The following is a 22739-nucleotide window of genomic DNA, read 5'->3' on the forward strand; positions in this document are numbered from 1 at the left end:
CCAACTGAAAATGTATTCCCATTTAATAATTCCCCATCCCTCTACCTAAACCAGAGAAACCATAATTTTATACTTTGCTTCCATGATTTTTACTATTTTTGATTCCCCATTTAAGTAGTATTGCAGTGATTGTCCTGTGACCATCTTATTATCAAAATGTCCTCCAGCTCCATCTATGTCTGTTCTCCTTTGTTCATCACAGCAATTGGTAACAATAGTTGAGATGTGGAAATAGCCCAAGTGTCTATAATGAGACAAATGGATAAAGAGTTGTGGTGTATACATGCCATAGTTAATCTTCCATCTTAAAAAATGCTGAATGATATTATTCAATATGGAACAACATGGATGGAAGACTCAGGACTCAGAGCAAGCATTGATCACAAGCATGTAGCATGAAACTAGTCCAAGACTCCTCTCTGTTGTGGGAAAAGATCAGAATGCTTTTTTCTTTCTTTTTTCTGATGTAGGGTCTCACTGTAGCTCAGGCTGGCTTGGAATTTTCTATGTAGTCTCAAAGTAACCTCAAACTGACAGCTATCCTCCTGCCCCTGTCTACCAAGTGCTCAAATTAAAGATGTGTGCCACCATGCCCTGCTCAGAATGCTTCATATAATACTGTCCACTCCCCAGAATGGAGGTCAGGAAAGAGCAAACTATGGATACCTTCCACACACACACACAGACACACCACGGACATGTCAGTGGCTCCACAATGATATTTAGGCTCTGAAAATGAATAGAAATGATGTTTATTTTGCCATTCTTCAACCTGTGTAAAATCTTTTCAGGCTGGACTAGTTCATCAGTCCATAAGGATAGAGCCTCACTAAACCCCCTCTACCCAAGGACCAGATGCCAAGAATTGAGCCAACACTTCCAATGGGGATGGGGTATGCCAGCCTGTTAAAGTACTGAACTCTTCATGGGTTGGATAAAAGAATATATGTCATCTTTCAGCTTTCCCATGAACCCCTTCTATTCACACTGTCTAAAACATGTGAGTCTGACTTGCTACTAAGGAAGTGTTCTGTCCAGTGGGATGCAGGGACATTGGGACAGGAGTTGCATGCAGGAGTTACAACGACAAAGAAAAAAATCAAAGCAAGTGAGTACAGAGCATAAGAAAACTGAGAAGAAAGGCAAAGAAGAGGTCTCTATGGGTTGCAAAGTAGATGGACTTGAGGCTTATACCTAGTCAGAGAACCAAGGTTGAAATATAATTTTTTTATTTAAGTAATTTTTTTATTAGATATGGACATATTTTATATGTAAACACCACATGTTGGTACCATCATGTCCTTCCTCCCTGCCCCTTTTCTGAAGAGCCCTTCCTCCTTGGTGATACAAGACAACCCCATGGGAATTGTGGGTCATGAATTATTGTGGGGAGGGGAGAGGCAATGTCTCTGTGTAAAATATCCAAAGTTGAGGCTCTAAAAATCTTTCCAACCCCTCTTCCACAAAATTACCTGAGACATGCTCAGAGCATTTTAAGTCACTTCAGTGGTGGGCACTTAGAAGCCTCTGGATCTCCAGTTTGGTACATGTTGAGTGTCCTCATTATCTGTCTCCATCACCTTTGTGCTGATATCAGATTCACTAAGAAAGCAGAGCTCTTGTTCATTTCCCCAGTTCCTCTGTGGTTTCAGCTGGAGTCTGGGTGGAGTGCATGGGGTCATTTATCTCCTTTGGTCCAGCTCCCATATGAAAAAGAGAAGCAGATTCTCCAATGGAGAACGAACTCACCACAGATTAAATTGGATAACCATTATTAATTTAGAGGGAATTAAAAGGGTGTAGACCCTCTTATAACCTAAGATTAGTGGGAGCTTGACAATGGAAAGCAGAATCATTATCTGGTTATGACTCCAACTTGTTTCCCACTTCCAGATATGGTTTCCTTTCCACTGAGTGGATTTGTTAGCCAATCCTAGAACAGTTGGTTACCAATCATGGCTGTGTGCCACTATTGCACTTGTGTGAGCATCATGTCAGGTTGGTTGCTTCTGAGTCACTTAGACTTTGAGTTGTTTGGACAAATGTTGGTCACTTTCACCAGTAGCTCATGTAGTGCCTTCCAGCACTATATGGGCTAATCATCTGGGGACTGGCTCTCCTCCAGATTCCAACCAGGTCTTTCCATGGTCTGTGCTAACAGTGTATGGTGTCTTCAGCAGTAGGGTCTTGCCATTAACCTCTGGTGGGTAATCAAATGCTCTGGCAGAAGTATGTCTTGTTTGTTTTTGGATATCTAGTATAGGTCACTCATTGTGGATGTAGACCACATCTTGGTATAGGGAATTACAGGACAGCACCAAGGGAAAAGAAAAAAGAAAAAAACAGAGAAGAAAGGGAAACAGGAGAAATTTGAGGTTAGGTTTTGTCTCACTCTTTCCAGGACCCTTTGATTCATGTACTACTCCTAGGGATTTCTTGAGGGTGCTACCTTTTAGTGGGACTTCCTGGATATAGTATTCTATGATACCAAATTAATTTGGGTTCAGTTTTGTGTCCCTCCCTCCCTTTTCCTTTCACCGAGCCCTACACTCCCTATTGTCCAAGTCCCAAGATGCTATTCAGCTATATCAGCAACTTGGGCTGATTCAGGTTAGGAGTTGCAGATGAGTGAGATCATGTGATGGTTGTCTTTCTGTGATTGTGTGAGTTCACTTAGAATGATCTGTTCAAAGTTTGACTATTTTTGTCCGAATTTCAATGTGTCATTTGTTCTTACTACTGACTAGGATTCCATTGTGTAGATACAGCACATCTTGGTTATCCATTCATCCAGTGATAGTCATGGGGGTTGGTTCCAGATTTTAGCTAATACAAATTGAGCAGCTATAAACATGGTTGAGCAAATATCTCTGAATTGAGATGTGGAGCTTTTGTAGTAAATACCCAGTAAGGAAATAACAGGGTATATTTGTAACTCTATATTCATCGTTTTCAGGAGTTTCCATATTGATTGCCACAGTGCTTGTACCACCTTACATTTCCACCAACAGTGAATGAGTGTTCCTATTTCTCCATAGCCTTACCAACATTTGTTTTTATTTTTTATTTTTTTTTTTAATGTTTGCCATCCTTACTGGGGTAAGGTAGAATCTCATAATTATTTAATTTGCATTTCCTGATGGTTAAGGATGTTGAACATTTTCTTAAATGTGTATTAGCCATTTGTAACTCTTCCTTCAATAACTTCCTATTTAGTTCTCTGCCTCAATTTTGGAGTGGTTTGATTTTTTTAATGTTCCATTTTTTGAGTTTTTTTGTAGATTCTATTAGGTTTCAGTCAATGGTATAGCTAGCAAAGATTTTCTCTCATTCGGTGTTTTAAAGTTTTGATAATATAAGTCTTTCACATCCTTGGTGCTACTGAAAAATGGGATGGCCTCACTGAGTTCTTTCTCTGTATATTTCCATTTTGCACATAGAAAAGCTTCAGATTTTTCTGCATTGATTTTGTATCCTGCTGGAGGATGTTGACATCTTTAGAAGTTTTGAGATGGAGACTTTCAGGTCACTTATATATAGGATCATGTCATCTGCAAATAGGGCTAACTTTACTTCCTTTCCAATTTGAATCCCTTTTATTTATTCTATTTACTATTTACTCCTAGTACTATGTTGAAGAGCATTGGTGAGATTGGCCACCTCTGTCTTGTTGCTGATTTCAGTGGAATCTCCTTGGGGTTTTCCCCATTAAGTATTATTTGGGCTTTAATAGCTTTATATATAGCCTTTATTGTGTTGAGATCCTTTCCAGTGTTTTGATCATTAAGTGGTGTTGTTTTTTGTCAAAGGCCCTCTCTGTATCAATTGTGAAGATCATGTTGTTTGTATGTTTCAGTTTATTTATGTAGCTATTTATGTATGTATTGATGTTGACTGATTTTGGTATGTTAAACCATCCCTGCATTCCTGAGATGAAGCCAACTTGATAAATTTGTATAATGCTTTTGGTGTGTTGTTGAATTCAGTTTGCAAGGATTTTGTCCTGGATCTATGCATCTAAGTTCATAAGCAATATAAGCTGATAATTTTCTTTCATTGTTGTATCTCTGTCTGGTTTTGGTATTGGGGTGATGCTAGCTTCATAAAAGGAGTCAGGGAGGATTCCCTGGTCTCCTATTGTGTGGAACAGTATGACAAAAATTGCTTTCAGAAGATTTCTGATCAAGATGGCATCTGCCTAATGCACCACACCTCCCTGGGAAGGAAAGGAAGGGCATTAAGGGTTCACTGGGTCTTTTAAGGAAGAACAATCTATAATAAATCACCAGTGGGAGAGCACAGAGGGGGAAAAGTAGGGAATCAGGTGATTCCCTTATTTTCAGGTAGCCCACCAGTCCCCCAATAACCTGAAACAGCTGCCCCAGCTATAGTCCCACAATTACTGCAGGAAAGGGGACCCAGGCCAGCATAGCTCCTCTTTCCTCAATGTGCAGGGGTGATCACTGGGGTACAGGTGCCCACACATGATCTTGGGCTGGCTCTGTCTGGCAGCCCAGAGAACTTAGGCCCAATCCATCCATCTTCCCCCCATGCATGTGCATGTAAAACTTGGGCCTGAACCACCCATGTGAGTTCAGCCTTCATCACCCATCTGCCTGCTTGTGGCTCTGGCTGCCCATCCACAAGTGATTTCAGGCTGGTTCCACCAGCCAACATGTGAACTCAGGTCCACTCTGCCTGTCTGCCCATGTTAGCTCAGGAACAATTACCTGTCTGGCCAATGTGTGTGCTTAGGCCACACTGGCCACCTGACCATGCACAAACTCAGACCCAATCCACACATCTGCCCACTGTGCATGAGCTCAGGCTGCTCTAGCTGTCTGCCCATGCATGAGCTTAGGACCCTTACAGCTGTCCACATGCGAGCTCAGGCCTATTCCATCTGCCTATGGGTGAGCTCAGGCTGACACTACACATCTGCTGCTCAGGATCAGGTAAGCTCCATGCATCCACCCATGCAAGCTCAGGCCCAAACTTCCCTTTTGCTCACCATGCAGAGGAGCCAAGACTGATCCATAGACCCATTCTTGAGCTCAGGACCACTCTGACTGCCCACCCACGCATGACCTCAGGACTAGTCTGCCGATCTGCTTGCCTGCCTGCCAGTTCAGGCCAGCTCCCCTAAGAGGCACCACTTCCCCCACCCATTGAGACCACAGTCCTACTCTCCCTGCCCATACACTGTGATGGGCAGACCACAGCTCAAAAGAAATAACATGAAAAATCAAATGCAACTAAATCCAGTAAGATCACTCAGTCCTACAATGGATGTCTCTAATCAAAATACTGAAGAGACATCAGGATCAAAACATCAAAATGAAGCGATGAGCAATGCAACATTGACCAAGCTACTGGTAGAACTTGCAGAAAAGCAGCAAAGGACCAATAATCGTATGATGCTGCCATCACTAAATAAGAAAATGGAAGGAATTCAAAGACAGTTAAGAGATATAAAGAAGAGTGAAAAGAAAGAGGACCTCAAAAATCAGCTGGCAATGCTAAACAAAGATATAAAGAAATGAAAGGATGAATTCCAAGAAGCATCAAGAAAATCAGAAAATGATGTGAAAGGGCAATAGACATAGAAAAGTCGTAGAAAATGCAAACCTGATTGAACAAGCCCAACACTCTTTATTCACTTTCAAGAATAGAGTCAGCCATGTGGAGGATAGAAATGGGATTGTGCTGGGAAGGTGAGCATATTGTGGGCTGTAATGGCCTCAGTGGGACTCTGAACAGTTTCCTCCTTTCTGGTGGGTTTTGGTCTCTCCAGCTTCTCTGTTCTGCTAAGAATAACCTATACTCCTTCACTTTTCAGAAGAGTGTACTTTGCTGGGGTTTTGCTTAATGGAGAGAGGGAGGGGATATAAAACAGAGCAGAGTTATGAAGGAAAAAGTGGGGGAGGGTAGGGGTTGGAAATACCATAGTTTGTTGTCTATAAGTTTGGAAGTTGTCAGTAAATATATATGTGAAATATAAATATTTTAAGTATTATATATGTATACACACACAAACCCAGACATATATAATTTATATATTTTATATATAGAGAGACATATATGGAAATTAATGAATTTGAAACTGAGAAAACAATTAATGAAATTGACAAAACAAGAGCTGGTCCCTTGAAAACATAAACAAGATTGACAAACACCTGGCCAATTTGATTAAGCAAAAAAAAAAAAAAAAGAGAGAGAGAGAGAGAGAGATGCTTCAAATTAACAAAATTAGAAATGAAAAAGGACACATCCCAACAGACATAAGTGAAATTGGGAGAATCATCAGAACTTATTTCAAAAACCTCTACTCCACACAACTGGATAATATGGGGGAAATGAATAAATTCCTGGACACATACCATTTACAAAAGCTCAACTCAGAGCAGATCAATCTCCTAAATAAGCCTATCACTATCGAGATTGAAAAGGTAATCACAAACCTCACCCAAAAGATGCCTTCTCAGGTGAATTCTACCAAACCTTTATGGGAGAATTCAAACCAATCTTTCTCAACTATGACACACAATTGGAGAACAGGGAAAGCTCCCCAACTTCTTCTATGAAGCTAGTATCACCCTAATTCCAATATTAAGCAGAGATGCCACAAGAAAAGAAAACTACCAGCCTATTTCCCCGATGTACTTAGATGCAAAGATCCTGAACAAAATCCTTGCAAACCAAATATGCAAACACATCAAAAGCATTAGCTACCTTGATAAGTGGGAATCATCCCAGGAAAGCAAAGGTGGTTCAAGTTACTGAAATTTGTTAATGTAATACAACATAAAAACAAGGTTAAACACAAGAATCACATGATTATTTTGGTAGATGCAGAAAAGGCCTTTGACAAAATACAACTCACTTCATGATCAAAACACTGGAAAGAACTGGCATGGCCACTTCATATCTTAACATAATAAAGAATTAATATATACATACATTCATGCATTCATAGTACAAAGCTCCTAGAGCCCAAATAATACTTAATGGAGAGAGTCTGGAAGAATTCCCATTGATATCAGGAACAAGATAGGGGTGTCCACTCTCACCTCTGTAGTATTGGAAGTCCTAGCTCATGTAATAAGACAGGAGAAAAAAATAAAAGGGATAAAATTTGGAAAGAAAGAAGTTAAGTTAGCTCTATTTGCAGACAACATGATTCTATACATAAGACACCTGAGAGATTCCATCCCCAAATTCTTGAAGGTGATTAACTCCTTTAGCAAAGTAGCAGGATACAAAGTCATTGCACAAAATCAGCAGTCTTTCTATATGCAAATGACAAAGATACAGAGAAAGAAATAAAGAACATTGACCCATTTTCAATAGCAACAAAAAAAATTAAGTACCTTGGAATATGTTAACCAAGGAAGTGAAACATCTATACAATGAAAACATAAACATAAAAACACTAAAATAAAATTCAGGATGACTTGAGAAAATGGAAAGACCTCCCATGCTCCTGGATAGGCAGAATTAACATTGTGAAAATGGCAATCCTACAAAAGGCAATGTACAGATTTAATGCAATTCCAATTAAAATCCCAACATTATTCTTCACAGAGATAGAAAACATGATCTCAAAATTCATATGGGAAGGCAGAAGGCCTTTGATATCCAAGCATATCATCAGCAAAAGAAATATCTCTGGAGGTATAACCATACATGGTCTAAAGCTATATGACAAAGCCATAGTAATAAAAACATTATGGTACTGGCATAAAAATGGGAGTATAGACCAATGGAATAGAACTGAGGACACAGACTTTAGGTCAAGCAACTACAGCTACTTGATATTTGACAAAGGCTCTAACAATATAGGCTGGGGAAAAAAAAAAAAACAGCAAATGGTGCTGGAAAAACTGGTTAACTATATGCAGGAAACTGAAACTTGATCCACACATCTTGCCATGCACAACAATGAAGACCAAATGGATCAAAGACCTCAATATAAAACCCCAAACTCTGCTACTACTGGAAGGATATACATGAGGAACATTCCATGATATGGAATAGAAAAAGTCTTCCTGAACAAAACCCCAGTAGCACAGGATCTTAAACAAACACTCAACCAATGGGATCACATGAAGAAGAGTTTCTTCACAGACATACAATACACAAAGCCAATAGATTACACACAGAATGGGAGAAAATATTTACTGAAAAGTCAAACAACCTACTGACAAAATGGGGCAAAGAACTGGAGATGCAGTTCACAGAGGAAGAAATACAAATGGCAAACAAACACTTAAGAAAATGTTCGTCATTGATGGTAGCTTGATAATTGAGAGTGGAATTATGTTTGGATATGGTTCTGACTTGTTTCCCAGCTCCAACCATGTGGGTCCCTTACCAATGTGAGAATCAGTTAGTCCTACACCTATTAAATTCTCTATTAAAAAAGTAAGGGTTATCTCATTTGTCCTGGTGCTAACTTACTCTCTGTTGGAGAATATGCTTCTCTTTTTCAGATAGATGTAGATCCTAAGGAGAGAGCCACCCCATCATACCTCAAAAGGGACCCAGCTGAGACCAGGAAAAATTGGTGAAACAAGCAAGGGTGCTGTTTTCCTGGTGAACCGGGTACCAGCACAAGGATAAAGGAGACCAACACGGAAAAAAATCAACTCCTACGAAATCAGAGAGCCAAAGACCCAGAAGCCCCCAACATGTCATCACTGAAGCAGACCAAAAATGAACCCAGCATGGCTCAGGGAAATTTTGAGGAACAGGGGGCCCAAAGAATGTCAGAGCCACATGTTGGGTCATGATATGCAGAGACATTTATCCTACCCATAACTGTGGGCTAACCCCACAATGCATGACCCATATACCTCAACAAGGAGGGGCCAAAGGGAGGTGGTAGATTACAGATAAGCCTAACAATGGTACCAAACTGACTGCATTTGCTGAATACAAAACTAATTAATAAAAAAATTAAAATGAAAATGTTCATCATCCCTATCATCAGGGAAATGCAAATTAAAAAAACAATGAGATTCCACCTTACCCTAGTATGGATAGTAAACATTAAAAAATCTAATGAAAATAAATGCTGTTGAGGATGTGAAGAAATATGAGCCTTATCCACTGGTGGTGGGAATGTAGAATGATACAACCACTTTGGAAAGCAATATGGAGACTGCTTAAAAAGCTGACTACAGAGTTACCAACAGACCCAGTTATTCCCTTACTGAGCATGTACCCTAAAACCTCCAAGCCTCAGTCAAAAGAAATTTGCTCAACCATGTTTGTAGCTGTCCCATTTGTAATAGCTAAGAGCTGGAATCAAATAAGATGTCCATTATTAGATGAATTGATAACTAAGATGTAATATGTCTACACGATGGAATTTTACACAGCAGTAAGATAAAAATGACACAATGAAATTTAAAGAGAAATGGTTAAACCTGGAACAGATCATTCTCAGTGAACTCACCATATCACAGAAATATAATTGCTGCACAGTCTCACTCATCTTCAGCACCTAACCTGAATCTACCCAAGATGCTGACACACCCAGGAAGCTATTTTCTCAGTGAACTTGGTACCTTCAACAAGGGTGAAGTAGATTGACACAGAGAACAATCAAGTCCTACCAAATCAGATATCCAGAGACAAAGTCTCCCAAGACCTCATCACTGAGGCAGACCTAAAATGAACACAACATGGCTCAGGGAAATTTGCAGAAGAGGAGGCAGAAAGAATATCAGCTTAATATATGGTCAATTTTGGAGGAGGTTCCATGGGCTGCTGAGAAGAATGTGTATTCTGTGGAAAGTTCTGTAGATATCCTTTAGGTCTAGTTTATCTATGATGTTTTTGAGCTTTATTATTTCCCTGTTGATTGTCTGCTTGGATGATCTGTCAATTCAGGTTAGTGGCATATTGAAGTCCCTTACTATGATGGTGTTGGTGTTTATTTCTGTTTTATTGTTGAGTTGATTTTGTTCTGTAAACTGTGGTGCCCCTGTGTTTGGTGCATACATATTTATGATTGTGATGTGCTCATGTTGGATCATTCCCTGATGAGTAAAATCTGGCCTTATTTGTCATTTTTGATTACTTTTGGTTTGCAGTCTATTTTAATCAGATATTAATATGGCAACACTCTCATGCATTTTATTTCCATTTGCTTTGAATATCATGTTCCTACCTTTCACCCTAAGGAGGGGGTCTGTCTTTAGTGGTGAGGTTGGTTTCTCGAATACAGCATATAGAAAGGTCCAGTTTTTTTTTTTTTAATCCACCCTGATAACCTGTGTCTTTTAATGGGTGAGTTCAGACCATTAGTATTTGAGGTTATTACTATGATGTTTGAGTTAATCCTTGCATGATGAGGTGTTTTATGGGGTTTGGTGCCTACTTGTCTTATGTACTATTTTGAGCCTGGTATATTTTGGTCATAGTGATATTATGTGTGGAGTATTCCCTCAAATATTCTCTGTAGGTTTTTCTTTGTGTTCACACAATCATAGAGTTGACTTTTTTCAAGGAAAATTTTCCTTTCCCATGTATTATGAGTGATACTTTTGCTGAGTAAAGTAGCATGGATTGGAAGCCATAGTTTTTCAGACTTTGAAGTGTTCCATTCCAGGCTCTTCTGACTTTCAGGGTTTCTACTGAAAAATCTGATGTAATTCTGATGGGATTTGTGTGTTATGAATTGTTTTTGTTGTTAAGAGTTTGAACTATATTTAACTATGATGTGTCTTGGAGAGTTTCTTCTTTGGTTCTGTCTGTTTGGTATTCTGTGGGCTCGTAGTATCAGGACTGGCCTCTCTTTTGTGAGAGTCAAAAAATTTTCTTCAATAATCTTGTTAAATATGTTCTCTATTCCGCTGGCCTGGATTTCCTCTCCTTCTGGTATACCCATGATCTGGATGCTTGGTTATTTTAGGATGTCCCACAGTTCCCTCATATTCTCTGCACTTGATTTTTTTGTACTTAGCAAAGTTTGGCCTCCTGGTCAATTTCTTCTATCTTATCATCCAGATCAGAGGTTCTGTCTTCCACATGAGTAACTGTTGGTGTGGGGTTCTCGAGAGGTTTTAATAATTTCTATTTGATATTTTTTTTCTGTTTTGTTATTTTGCATCATGTCCATCTTTTTTTGAGGTATGATTTCAATTCAAGTTCTAACTTTCTTTGCTTAATTTTTTTTGTTAATTTTTATTTATTTATTTGAGTGTGACAGAGAAAGAAAGAGAGAGAGACAGAGAGAGAGATAGAGAGAGAATGGGAGTGCCAGGGCTTCTAGCTACTGCTAACAAACTCCAGATGCATGAGCACCCTTGTGCATCTGGCTAATGTGGGTCCTGGGGAATCTAGCCTCAAACCGGGGTTCGTAGGCTTCACAGGCAAGTGCTTAACTGCTAAGCCATCTCTCCAGCCCAAGTTCTGGCTTTCTTGATACTTCCTGTAGGTCATTCTTGCATTTGATCTAGTCTTCATTAAGCTTAATTAAGTAGTTGTTGAGATTTTCTACTTCTTTTTAAAAATATTTTTATTTATTTGAGAGTGACAGACAGAGAGGGAAAGAGGAAGAGAGAGAGGGAGAGAGAGAGAGAGAGAGAGAGAGAATGGGTAGACCAGGGCCTCCAGTCACTGCAAACGAACTCCAGATGTATGTGCCCCCTTGTGCATCTGGCTAACGTGGGTCCTGGCCCCCATAAGCTGATATCCATACATGATGTAAAATATAATTAATTCAGTCCAATTTTCAAAGTCCCAGCATCTCCACTGGGTCTCCACTGCAATCAACAGTTCATCCTCATGGCCCCATAGGGTCTCCATGCAAGCATCCAGCAAACCTGCTTCACACTGCCCATGGCCATTTCCAAAACACAAGGCTGTGCTGCAAACTCAATGACCCTCTCTTTCCTGAATTTCTTGTACTCCACAATACCAGTTAGGTTGCCAGTTTATTAATCCAAGGAGGACTAAAGCAGACTTTGAAGAATAGGACACTTCTTGAGCACTCAGACCCCTTCAAAAGAGTCTACAATCTTCGAGTTACTCCATTGCGGGTCAGCTGGCCCAATCTCAAATGTTGCATGTAATCTCTCAATTGCAGCTGAATGGGCTGCAGTTCACCCAAAGACTTTTCTTTCTGTGCCATATCCCTCTGCTTACTCCAGTTCATTTCAATGCAAAGAAACCCTGCACGACTTCTCAGGACACAGGCATAAGAGCAAGCTTCTCACACAAACTGCTAGTCCAGTCCAAGCAAGCTCTTTCTTACCCTCACAAGCCAAACCTCACAGTCCCTAGTTCTTATTGTATTCAGGTCTTGCAGCTCTGACCAGAATAGTCAATCAAGCAATACTTATAGCACTGCAAGGCATATTTTAGGCCAGGTTTTAAATTCCTCCACATTCCTCTTGAAAATCAGCTCCAAAAGGCCAAAGCCACACAGTCAAGTGTTTAGCAGCAACCCCATTCTTGTTAACACTTTACTGTTGCAGTCAGGTTCACACTGCTGGTAGAAATCACCCACCTAAGAGCAGCTTGGTGGTAAAAGAGGTTTATTTTGGCTTACAGGGTGGAGGGGAAGCTCCACAATGGCAGGTGAAAATGATGGCATGAGCAGAGGGTGGACATCACCCCTCTGGCCAACATAAGATGGAAAATAGCAACAGAAGAATATGCCAAACATTGGAAAGGGAAAACTGGTTATAATACCCATAAGCCTTCCTCCAACAATTCGCTGCCTCCAGGAGGTGTTAATTCCCAAATCTACTTCCGTTGGGAATCTAGCATTCAGAACACCTAAGTTTATGGGGGACACCTGAATCAAACTACCACACGGTGTCTATTTTTATTGCAAGATGATTTTCCTGGAGGAAACAAATGGAAAGATCCTGTCCCTTTTTTTAAACTTTTTATTCATTTATTTATTTATTTGAGAGTGACAGACACAGAGAGAAAGACAGATAGAGGGAGAGAGAGAGAATGGGTGCGCCAGGGCCTCCAGCCTTTGCAAACGAACTCCAGATGCGTGCGCCCCCTTGTGCATCTGGCTAACGTGGGACCTGGGGAACCGAGCCTCAAACCGGGGTCCTTAGGCTTCACAGGCAAGCGCTTAACTGCTAAGCCATCTCTCCAGCCCAAGATCCTGTCTTTTAATCCGGTCTGCAAGCCTGTCTTTTGGATGGTACATTGAGGCCATTTATATTAAGAGTTATTATTGAAAGGTATACATTTATTTTCTCCATTCTTCTTATTTTGTAGTATTTCCCATTTTTCCCTTACTCATTTTTTTAACTGTTATTTGAGTGTGGTTTATTTTTTTCCTATTTCTTCCTGTGTGTGTTTTGCTTTCTCTTTAGCATTAATAATTCCTTCAAGTATTTTCTGTAGATCTGGTTTAATTGTCATAAATTCCTTTAGCCTGGTTTTCTTGTGGAATGTCCTTATTTCTCCATTAATTTAGAAAAATAGCTTTGCATGATAAAGTAATCTTGGTTGACAGTTGTTATCTTTCAGAACTTGGAATACATAATTCCAAGCCTTTCTGGCTTTTAAAGTTTGTGTTGAGTAGTTTGCAGTTATTATGATGGGCTTGCCTTTGTAGGTGATTTGCTTTTCTGAACTGCTTTCAATATATTTTCTTTGGTTTGTGTGTTTAGTAGTTTAAATATAACATGGGAGGAGAGGTTCTTTCCAGATTTTATCTATTTGGTGTTCTAAAACTGCTTGTATCTGCATTGGTATTTCTTTTCGAATTTGGGGAAATTTTTCTTGTATGATTTTGTTGCAAACACCCACGAAGCCCCTAGATTGAAATTATTCTCCTTCTGTTATACCCTGAATTCTTATGTTTGATCTTTCCATAGTGTCCCAGATATCTTGAAATTTCCATTCATACCTTGGTATTAGATTGTCTTTCTCTTTGTTGGATTTTATTAGATCTGCCACCTGGTCTTCTAGTTTAGATATTCTCTTCTCTCCTTCATCCATTCTACTGGAAAGACTTCTACAGAGTTTTTTATTTCATTGGCTGTATTCTTAAGAGCCAGGATTTCAGACTGGTTTTTCTTCAGTATTTCTATTTCCTTACTCATGTCTTGTAATGACCTCTTTATTTCATTAAGATGGTTTCCTGTGTTCTCTTTTAGAAGTTTGTTTTCTTCTTTAATTTCTTTGTTTTCATCTTTGATTCACTTCATTTCTTCTCTGATTTCTTTGAGCACAGAGACCATCATTTTCTTGAAATCTTTGTCAGGCATTTCATTTAAAACAGTCTGATTGGTAATCATTTCTGATGGATTTATAGTTTTCGGTGTGACTGTATTGTCTTGATTCTTTGTGTTTCTTGTATTACATTGTAGCAACTTTTACATCCTGAATTGATTTGATGCTTGGGTTTTCTACTTATCTACAATGTTCCTAGACATGGAAATCCACCTTTATGTACCCTCAGGATATGAGATAAAGGTGCCAGGAGTAGCTCCTGTCCCCCAATCAGGCCACAGAAGTAATCCTATGTGTTGAATTTTCTTGCTAAGAAAGTATTCTAGTGGACTGTTTGGAATAATTTATGGGCCTTTCCCACCAAGATTAAATATACTCCCTCAAAATGGTAAGACATAATAAACCCCTTCTTTCTGTAAGCTTCTTCCTATGCTATTTGGTCACAGCAATGATAAAAGTAAGGACTACACTGACTGGATCCTTAGTTACTCAGTATGGGATGTTGTCAACATGGCTGACCTGACCTGATATGATACAGAGGTTGCTGCTCTCAGCCCTGTCCATAATGTTTCATTAGCTTCTAGACCTAGAACTCTTGGATAAGGCACAGGCTCCTGCTCTTCATCTTGTGTGGCAGGAATGCCTTCAAGGATACCATCAAAATGGTTAGGGAGTAAAAGATGAAGCCAGAAGGCATTTTGATGACAATCATACTACACTAAAGGACTGCTTAATTATGATAACCTTCTAAGCTGATGGTCTGAGAAGATGTGTTGAACTTCAGCCCATAGTCCAACTTGACAGTTGTTTTCACCACTACATGCTCACAACATCATGGCTTTATAACTCACACTCTTCCCAGCCCAGTTCCCATCCTGTTTCTTCTCCAACTGTTATCCTGATCTCTTCAAAGATTGCAACATGTTTAGTATGTAGTCACAGCTCAGCACTTAATAGAGTTTGACTCATGTTGTGCTAACTGTTCTAGCAGAGAAAGCCTTGTTGTGGCTATAGGGAACAGCACCTTTCTCTCTTCTAAGTCAGTGACAACAGTGCAGATGCTGCAGCCTTCTCAGCAAGACCCTTAGGCTGTCTGATTCACAGAGACCTCAGCCTCTAGTGTAAGCCAGAGGAAGTGCAAGTGAAACACCAAGATTTCCCATCATTCTCAAGGTTGAAATTAGATTCAGTGAAAGAAAGGAACCACCTTGGCTAAACATCCACCACAACACTTTCCCCTCATCCTTTATGACTTGAGTCTCAGTGAATGCTCAATCACTCTCAGACCTGAAATGGAATCTCAAATTTGGGTATTTTTGTTCCTTTCTTCTCCCTCAGTGCTATTAGCTCATTCCTAAATCATGTCAGTTACAGATCCTTAACATCTTTGAGACAATACTACTTTTCTCCAACACAGCTCTAAACTCTGACCCTCATCATTCTGTCCAAATTAACTATGAAATCTCACACTTGCCACCCACCACCCTCTGCATACCTCATGCTCCTCCAGTTATCTCTGCAGAAAATCTGATCATTTTAGTCTTACAGACCTGTTATATCTCTCCAAGGTAAAACTTCCATAGTTACTCCATAGTGTTTCTGAGATTTGCTTACACTATTTGTTCTGGTCTATAGGTTTCTTCACCACAGGTGACTAGAGTCATGGCCTACCTCAGTCCCTGCCACATCCCAACAGGTTTATGCGGTCCATCCTAGAGTTACTGTCCCTTCAGACCCCACTAATTTCTTGAGGTAACTCTCCTGTCATTTGAATTGCCACTCAGTGGAGCATTGCTCAATGGAGATTCTCAGAGGATAACAGGAGCCTCAATTGAAATGGCTCCATGCTAACCTTAAGTACTTGTTACCCTGTATTGTCATGATGGGTTCTCTGTGACTGCCTTTGTCACAAGACTAGATTCATTATCCTTTCAGATTCTCCTTTCAGAACAGAAAGTATCTCAGTGCTCTATGAACCCTCAAGTTTAACCCTGTGCCTGACTGAACAAATGATTATCAAATGCTTTATTAAAGAGAAAGAGGATGAAAACACGGTAAATAAATGAATGAATGAATCCTGAGCACAATTCTTTAAACCAAGCCTGTGGCTGATTATGTACTATGTACCAATACTATAATTGCATGTATATTTAAATTGCCTTTATCTGCATGTCTTACTTACCTCCTAAATGCTTATCCTTCAGACTCTATATTTTCAGATTAAACAATCATCTCATGAGTTTAATATTCAAATATGTAACATACTAGCAGGATCTACAATTGGATGTCCCACAAACATCTAAATTTCAGAATGTTTTAACTTTGTTTCTTTGGTTCAATTATTTGCATTACTTTCCTCACTGAAAAGAGTCATATTTACTTATTTATGCAGGCTAGAGAGAAAGAGAGAGACAGACAGACAGAGACAGAGAGAGAGAAAGAGACAGAGAGAGAGAGAGAGAGAGAGAGAGAGAGAGAGAGAGAATGGGCACAGCAGGGCCTCTAGCTGCTGCAAACAAACTCCAGATGCATGTGCCACCTTGTAAATCCTGCTTAAATGGGTTGGGTACTGGGGAATCACACCTGGGTCCTAAGGCTTTGCAGATAAATGCGTTAACCACTGTCATGTCTCCAGATTTCATCCAACTTTTTAATATGTGTATATGATAAAACCCTATATTTAAGACCTACTAATATCTCCTAATGTCCATTTCCACCAACCACATTGGCACTATTCTAGGCTAGGGAACATCTGTATCTCAGAGATTCTCCAGGATGTTATCATCTATCTTGTAGTGAGCTCTGTTCAAGTCTGTTCTCTGCACCTTTCACAGTGTTATTTCATAATTACATCACCCCAGCAGTTAGAACACTTCCATTGTTTCCTGGTGCCCCACAATAAAGTCTAAGCCCCTTAAAGACACCAGTTCCCTTCCTGACCATTTTTCTTCTCAGCCTTAAAAGTGATGACTCACTACTTCCTATCTCCTATAATCTCCAATACTGTCACACTACATACAGTTCCTCAGGTAGCCTGTGCCCTCTGGGGCTCCAGGTTCTCTTTGTGTGGTAGAGCTTTCACTGCAAAGTACCTATTCACTCTTCCTCTCCAGCCTGCAAGCCGTTCAGGTCAGTTGGTATGTCACCTCCTAGGAGATGCCTCTGCTATCCTCTGGATTGGGGCCATTCTTATGTGTGTTCTTGGGATCCTATGTTCCTGAAATATAGAACTTATCAAATTATTATTGCTTCCTGGTAACAAGAACAATGGCTGAGTCACTGAATAGAGGATCATGAGAGTTGTCAGGCTATGGTTGGTCAAAAAAGAAAATATGTGTATAGCAAGTTTTCAATATTCATCTGATGACATAAGTCAGGAAACATGTAAGGATATGGAAAAGGAAGCTTGTAAAATGATAGATATAATGAGATAATAACTTAGGAATGTTTGATAAACTACATTATAATATAATAGTGTTAGAGTGGTTTAATTAACAAGAGTTTTTTTTCACCTATATTATAGGTTTAATACATTTTCTGTGCTGACCACATTTGCTTTTATAATTAGAAAAATACCTTTACTTTCAAACTTTACCTTGATATCATAGACAAGAAAATGGTAGAAATTGGGAGATATTTTTATAACTAAGAAGCAAGAGAACAACTTCAAGGTATATTTTGAAAAAGGGCACTGATGTAGCTTAAGAAACAAGAAGTAATGAGGTAGGTATGGCCAGATATTGGCAAGATATAGAATGACCTCCAAACAGTCTTATAGTTGCTAACAGAGGAAAGAATAAAGATAAAAAGACCTACTTACAGAAGTCCTGAACAGTTTTCACAGAGAGATGTCTAACAAATAAATAATTTTAATCTTATAATGAGATAGAAAAGTATGATATTCACTCAGCATTAAAAATAGGGATCTTTAATTTCTGAGAAGTGTCAGAGCCACATGAGAATAGGTGGACCTTGGCAGTAATGTTAGATGAGTAAATATAAAGCAAGTCTAAAGAGTTGTCATCCATAAATACATGTTTCAGGAGACTTCCCTAGCAGTTGCCAAACCCACACTGTCTACTCTGGTGTGAATTCAGAGCTGTAGGGTATGTGAAAAGAACTGCGAGTCAGCCCCTTCAGTCTTGAGCTCCTGAGTCTGACAGGACTGTAGGTGTTTCCATGTGAGCATGAGATCATCCCTTCCGTGCAGCCAAGCAGAATAATGGCTCCACACACAGTGGTAAATCACTTGACCACAGTAGTGAAATCGTGCTGGCACTTTTGGTTCAATGCAAAGCTGTTCCATGGCCCAGACTGAAGTTAAATCCTAGAAGATGCATGCATAGACTGATAATTATTGTAAGATCTCTAAAAGTAACCTGACACCATTTTATCAACATGGGACTTTAAACACATCTGCAGTGCCTTGTCCATGTTACTAAAGCATAACAACTGCCTGTACTGGTCCATTGTCTATCATTCACATCAAGAATAGCAGAGACATTTATCATACTAATAACTGGGGGCTATCTCCACAATGCACGACCCATTTTCATTAACAAGGAGGGTCTAATGGGAGGGGGTAGATCACAGATGAGCCTAAATAATGGTACCAAACTGCCTGTATTCACTGAAATGAAAACTAATAAATTAAATTTTTTTTAAAAAAAAAGAATAGCTAATTACTTTATTCACTCAAACTCTAGGATTTGTGAAAACAAAGCTAAACTTTGGTCCTTACTTGTCTGATCCTGTGGGTCTCAAATGAGCATCAAAAGCAGGTATTTTAATAAGTGGTTCAATTTATTATGATGAAGTGAATTCATAGATTTTACTAAGAAATGCTGATCTTGGGATCTGTAAATGAACCACTGAGCAATACTTTCTAAGCCCATGTCAAGGATATTGCATATGTGTGTAAAGTATTGTGGTGTGTGTGTGTTTGTGTGTGTGTTGATGTGTGTGTGCACATATGCTATATGTATTGTTTAAGTATGCACACCCCATGTGCATATATTGAGGTTAGAGGATAGTGTCAAGTTTTGTATTCTATTGTTCATCCTCTTGTTTCCTCGAAATGGAGTCTCTCATTAAACCCAAAGCTGCCCTTTTTTGGTCAGATTGGCTAGCCAGACAGAGTGGTTCTTCAGTATCTGCTCCTTACAGGCAAGGGATAACTGCATGTGTAGACATACCCAGCTGTTTACATGGATGATGAGGAATGGAACCCAAAGTTGATCAGGACCTCTTGGGCCCTTTTGCTTACATGACAATTGCTCTTTCCCACTGAGCCATCTCCTGAGCTCTGACTCTCTTAATTATTATCGGTTTTAAACATTTAACTCAAGGTTATCATAGGAAGAACTAGCATAAGTTCTTTTACTTATTTATTTACTTTGCTTTTCAGAGGTAGGGTCTCACTCTAGTCCAAGATGATTTGGAATTCAATATGTAGTCTCAAGGTAGCCTCAAACTCATGGAGATCCTCCTACCTCTGCCTCTCAAGTGCTGATATTGAAGGTGTATGTTCCACTGACACTGTTGCACTGAGCCTGGTACAATGAATATTTTCCTCAAAGAATTGGATGAAGAAAATCAGACTTCACAACTGAACTCTCTAGATGGCACTAAGCAGAATGCGGAGAGAAGAACATTGCATAGGTAGCTGAATCAAGATTTCAAAAGGTTCTGACATATTGAGAACAACACATCAAAGCTCACCAGATGAACACAGGCATTATAAATATTCAATCATGAATTTCAAGACTATTAATAATATACCCAAGGGTGAAAGCACCAGCTCAGTAGGACTATGAGATTCAGAGGCTTGAAATTAACTCAGCTGGTGTATCAGCTACTTTTCTAGTTCCTGTGACAGAATGCCAGACAAAAACCTCCTTATCTATCTACCTGGAAAAAATACTCATGCCTGTGGGGACCTTTATTGTCTCTCCAAAATCCCTCCCCAAAACCTACAGTGCACAGGCCTTGCCATCCAGGTACCATGTAGATCCCACAAATACTTGCATGACAGAAATCTCACATGTGGAGGATAGGGTGGAGTCAATATCCTCAGGCAGTGCCAGTAGGTATGTGATATAGAACAGCCTGACAGCTCCTCAAAGGGTTAAACATCATTATAGTCAAAAAGTGGAAAGAAGGGCTGGAGAGATGGCTTAGCAGTTAAGCACTTGCCTGTGAAGCCTAAGGACCCCGGTTTGAGGCTCGGTTCCCCAGGTCCCACGTTAGCCAGATGCACAAGGGGGTGCACGCATCTGGAGTTCATTTGCAGTGGCTGGAAGCTCTGGCGCGCCCATCCTCTCTCTCTCCCTCCATCTGTCTTTCTCTCTATGTCTGTCACTCTAAAATAAACAAATAAAAAATGAACAAAAAAAATTTTTTAAAAAAAGTGGAAAGAAGCCAAATGAGTATCTGTTGATGAATAAACAGAATGTGATATATATCACCTATATTGGTATTGTTTGTCTATAAAAAGGAATGAATTATTGGTCTTTGCTACAACATAAATAAGGCTTGAAAGCAAGCACGTGTTAAATGAAGAAGCAAAACAATGAATACTACATAGTGTGTGATTTCTCTTGTTGGAAATAACTTGAATTGGAAAATGTATAGATTATATTCTAGGCTGGAGGAGGGGACAGAGTTATAAAATGCTCTCATATTGAGTTAGATGAATGTTCCACAAGAATGTGAATATACTTTAAAACAATTGAACAATGTACTTTAAATAGGCAAATCCAGTGGTATATAAAATTAAATCTCAACAAAAAGCATTAATGAAAACAGACCAAAAAAATGGGGAAGAAGAAACTCAGAAAGATATTTTTCAAATGCTGCAACTTTATGATTCTAGAAAAAGAAACTCTAAGGTAGATTATCAAGTGAAGCTCTTAGCAATTTTTTTTAGTGCCCTAGACAATTAGGCACTATTTCTATTGAAGAATAGTAGCGCATCACATTTTAGACATTATTCACAAGTTAAAAACAACTATAAACTTGAATGTTCATGCAAAATGCCAATGAATCACTAAAAGTGTTTCTAGAGAATACACAAATAATACAACCTAACCATTTTGGAGAAAATTTTCTGTGACAGAAAAATGTATGCTTGCTTGCCCAAATGTGGGGGTTTCCTACATCCATAAATACTAATAACAGTAATAAAATCACATGAGAAGAGAGAGGGGTGTTTGTTCCACCCCACCTAACATAGTAGGACTCTGTCAAAGATAATCAGCTCCATCAGACTCTGTATTTTCTGGGGGAAGCGATGGTTCCAGTTTGAGGAACTCCTTCAGCTGAGATGACTATCCCAGGAGCTAACAGCAGAGCTCGGATCTCCACCTCCTTGCCTCCACTTCCTCTCAGTGGCACAGGACCTAACAGCAGAGTTCAGATCTCCACCTCCTTGCCTCCACTTCCTCTCAGTGGCACAGGGACTTATGAGGTGAGAGCTCTCAAGCCTATCTGCAAAGAGCATGCAGGCACTTCTTGTTTCTCCAACTTCCGCTGCCAGCTGTACCATCTTAGCTGTGCTTGTGCGTGAGTTGGAAGGCAACAAGGAGGTTGGGAAGATGCTTCATAATTCAGTATATCACAGAAAACTTTCCATCCAAATATTTTTCTTTAAACTGGGCTCTGTGTCTGGGGCTGTTTCTTCATTGCTGTGTAGTGAAAACATTCATCCAGGCCCCCATTCATCATACACTGTGCCCAAGCATTGCCACAGTGTGCCATGCCCTTCTTAGGCACCTTGCCAGTTTTTAGAACCTTCCATTCTGTGTGGTTTTAAGGGGAATTCAGGAATGTGTGGAAAATATGCAAGTTTGCTCTGTCCTGCCAAGTCACACAAGAACACACCATGAGCCCCTATGTCACCAACCATCTTGTTCCCATTTGGCTTCAGTAAATAGCCATAGCTTCTCCCCATTCTTGGTTACACATAATAATAAAAACATGCATTCACAGCAATTGAAGTCATGGAACACTTTCACTTTCATAAACAAAGTGGGGAAGTGCATATCCTCTGTTTCTCCCAGTCTCTGCAGATCTGCTCATTAAAGACCATTTATGGTTAAATACTTGGCTCTGGCTGTGCAGTCATCAGGGTACAAGCTGAATCTCAAGGTTTTAACTCCAAGCCTAGTATTCACACATGTGTTTCCCCAACCACAATATCTCCCAGTATCCTAAACCATGGCTAAGAATGTCACATTCCCACGTTGAAAGCCCTGGTTCCCATTATCTGCTGGATCTCCCATGATTCACATTCTCATGGAAATAAACAAAGCCTTGTCTATGCCTGGAGCACCTCAGCATGTCTCTCAAGGCAGAGGTTGTGGCATGGGAACTCAGCAGTTGCCAGGCTAACAGCAGTATGCCCCAAGACTAGTCCTCAGCTCATGTCTTCAGCATGTTACAATGCTTCTCGTCAAAGACCTCCCATTAGCATAGAGAATGGGGGTGTCTCCCCATGACATCATAACAGTGAGTCTGTGACC

The sequence above is a fragment of the Jaculus jaculus genome, chromosome 2 (genome assembly GCF_020740685.1).
Source record: "Jaculus jaculus isolate mJacJac1 chromosome 2, mJacJac1.mat.Y.cur, whole genome shotgun sequence".
Classification (NCBI taxonomy): Eukaryota; Metazoa; Chordata; class Mammalia; order Rodentia; family Dipodidae; genus Jaculus; species Jaculus jaculus.